The sequence below is a fragment of the Callorhinus ursinus genome, unplaced genomic scaffold (genome assembly GCF_003265705.2).
Source record: "Callorhinus ursinus isolate GAN/ISIS: 27379988/994484 unplaced genomic scaffold, GSC_fseal_2.0 scaffold7, whole genome shotgun sequence".
Classification (NCBI taxonomy): domain Eukaryota; kingdom Metazoa; phylum Chordata; class Mammalia; order Carnivora; family Otariidae; genus Callorhinus; species Callorhinus ursinus.
In genome coordinates this window covers 3,010,950-3,013,524 of record NW_027397069.1, presented here as the reverse complement: position 1 = coordinate 3,013,524, position 2,575 = coordinate 3,010,950, and the positions used below count along the sequence as shown (strand labels likewise).

Sequence of the window (2,575 nt, the reverse complement as noted above, 5' to 3'; positions counted from 1 at the left end):
GCTTAACCAACTGAGCCACCCAGGAGCCCTCTTCTAAAATTTTTTAAAGGGAGGTTTATTTAGCACTGTGTATATATAACAAAATGGTGTGATATAGTTTTAGCAAATTTAACTATTTGGGTTTCTTAGTGACAATAATGAGTGGTCAAGAACAGCGAACAAAATCTCTACACAATCTCTATTCCTCTTCCTGGCCACCATCATCTTTAAAACATTTATATATACACATTATATATATTTTTTTATATATTTCACATTTATATATGTGTATGTTTCTGTATCAAAACACATTTTAACTGACTGCACAGCTCATTTAAAGCTTCAATTGACAGTCATACATATGCAAGATTTCTAATATGTCTTATTTGTTCACTTAGACCTCCTCACTGGGATTCCAGTTTTCTATAATAGAAATGCAGAAGCCTTTCTTCAGTGTGATGTTAGATATTTAAACTCTGTTCACTCATGTTTTTCCACTAAGGTTTTCTTAATTTTCACCTTTGGATCTTCATTTTTATATGCTTCACTTGTGTCCTTTAGGCTGGTCTCAGGTAAGGCAGGTTGATATCTCTATACATAACCATACGGCTGAAGACGATAAATGTGGTATAGGGTCAGCATAGTAGAAAGAAACCACAGGTTCATAACATTAACTAGGACCTTCTATGGGAGGATACTAGTTATAATGCTAGTACCAAAAGCTTTTGTTTAGATAACCTTTGTTTAAGGTGTGTTGCTGCCCAAAGGGATGGAAAATTTCTTTTCCTGTGGGATCTCTGGGCTCTCCTGCCTCTATGTTTATGATTTCCACGCATCTCCCCAGCGCTGTTTTCAGGAGAAGAGCTGCTTGTGCACTTGTCCATCTTGGGTGCACTTGTCCATCTTGGGTGCACTTGTCCATCTTGGGTGCATCAACAAGTCCCCAAAACTTCTTTGCTCTGCATATATCCTGCTCCTCTATGATGCGGCTATGCTTTAGGTAAGGCGTAAATATTTTCCTGAAGGATATGGGTTTGTACATTGCCAGAAGCCAGCTTAGATTCTCTAGTAAGATGTAGGTGTGGTCATGGCTTTCTTCTTCTAGATGATGGTCATGAACACACTGAAAAACTTTAATTGTTTTCCAGTAGCATTGGTTTCTGCCTTCTTTGGTGTTTAATCCCATAGCAAGGAAGACTTCCTTTCCTTCTGAAGTCATAAACCACTTTTTATTATAATGCTGAGCCCAAGTAGCTTTGCTTCTTTAGGCTTTCCAACTGGAATTACATGAGATAAAGTTTAAGCATGGTGCATCTTCATGGTACCTCAACTTTCCTTGCAGATTTTGGGAAACTCAATTTCGGGAAATGGCCTGTAAGCCTTGGCTGAGTGTTTTATCCTTCCTCTGCTGTTGGCAATTGGATTTTTATGTTCTCAGCTATTTAATATTTTGCAGAGAGAGCAGCATGACATGCAGCCTAATATTAGTTGTGGTGAGCTTCAGGCCAGGCATTCAGATAATAAGGACCAAAGTCAGCTAGAAGGACAGAAGGACTTTAACACAGATGCCAGACAACATAAAGATGACAACACAGGAAAGTGGATGTACCTTGAAAATACACTGTGCTTATCCTTTGTCTGGTGTCTTTTGTCTCAGGTCTTCTCCTCAAGAGTAATTCCAGCTGGAAAAGGACAACCTTCATCAGTGCTTCCCACCCAGAGTTCCCACCCCATGTTCCCCACCACATGCCCTGTCCAGGCCCTGCCAGCCCAAAGCACAGCCATCCCAGGTAGGGACTTGTTAATAAGACATTTGGATACCTATTCTGATCACATGGTTCTTCAATATAGAGGTGCATTTGGAACAGAGGATGAACATGCACATCTCCTTATGCTCCCTTTTGAAACTCTTCTGGGCGCCTGGGTGGCTTAGTCGTTTAGCATCTGCCTTCGGCTCAGGGCATGATCCCAGGGTCCTGGGATCGAGCCCCACATCGGGCTCCTTGCTCATCAGGGAAGCCTGCTTCTCCCTCTCCCACTCCCCCTGCTTGTGTTCCCTCTCTCGTTGTCTCTCTCTCTGTCAAAAAATAAATAAAAATCTTAAAAAAAAAACTGTTCCAATGCTACAGTGAAGAGATATTTAAAATAAATAAACTGAAATTATTAGGAAATGCTATTTTGAGTAAAGATAAGGCATAATATATCATTTTAACTTGATCAATCTGGTTTCTGTGTTGAGAACAGACAGAAAAGAAGGTAAAAGCAAAGCAGGTCTATCAGTTGAAAGCATCTGTGATAATATAGATGAGGGAAGATCAGGGCTTTGCCTAGGGTGGTAGTACTAAAGATGGAAAGAGTGGTGGGATCTTAAATCTGAATATAATTTGGAGGCAGAACTAATAGGATTTGCGGCTGGATTGAGTGAAAGGCAACAGTCTATGACAAAGCCAAACAAGATCTTTACTAGTGGTAGAAGCAGATTTTTCCTTAGTTCTTCCTTCCTCCCTCACTCCTTCCCTCCTTTTTCTTTCTTTCTCTTTCTTTCTTTCTCTTTCTTTCTTTCTTTCTTTCTTTCTTTCTTTCTTTCTTTCTTTCT

General features: G+C 40.0%; 1 pseudogene; it reads right to left on the bottom strand.

Annotated features, from left to right (window-relative positions):
• Positions 1-459: 459 nt before the first annotated feature.
• Positions 460-2,575, bottom strand: part of LOC112826608 (glycoprotein-N-acetylgalactosamine 3-beta-galactosyltransferase 1-like) — a 67,735-nt pseudogene continuing 65,619 nt past the window's right edge.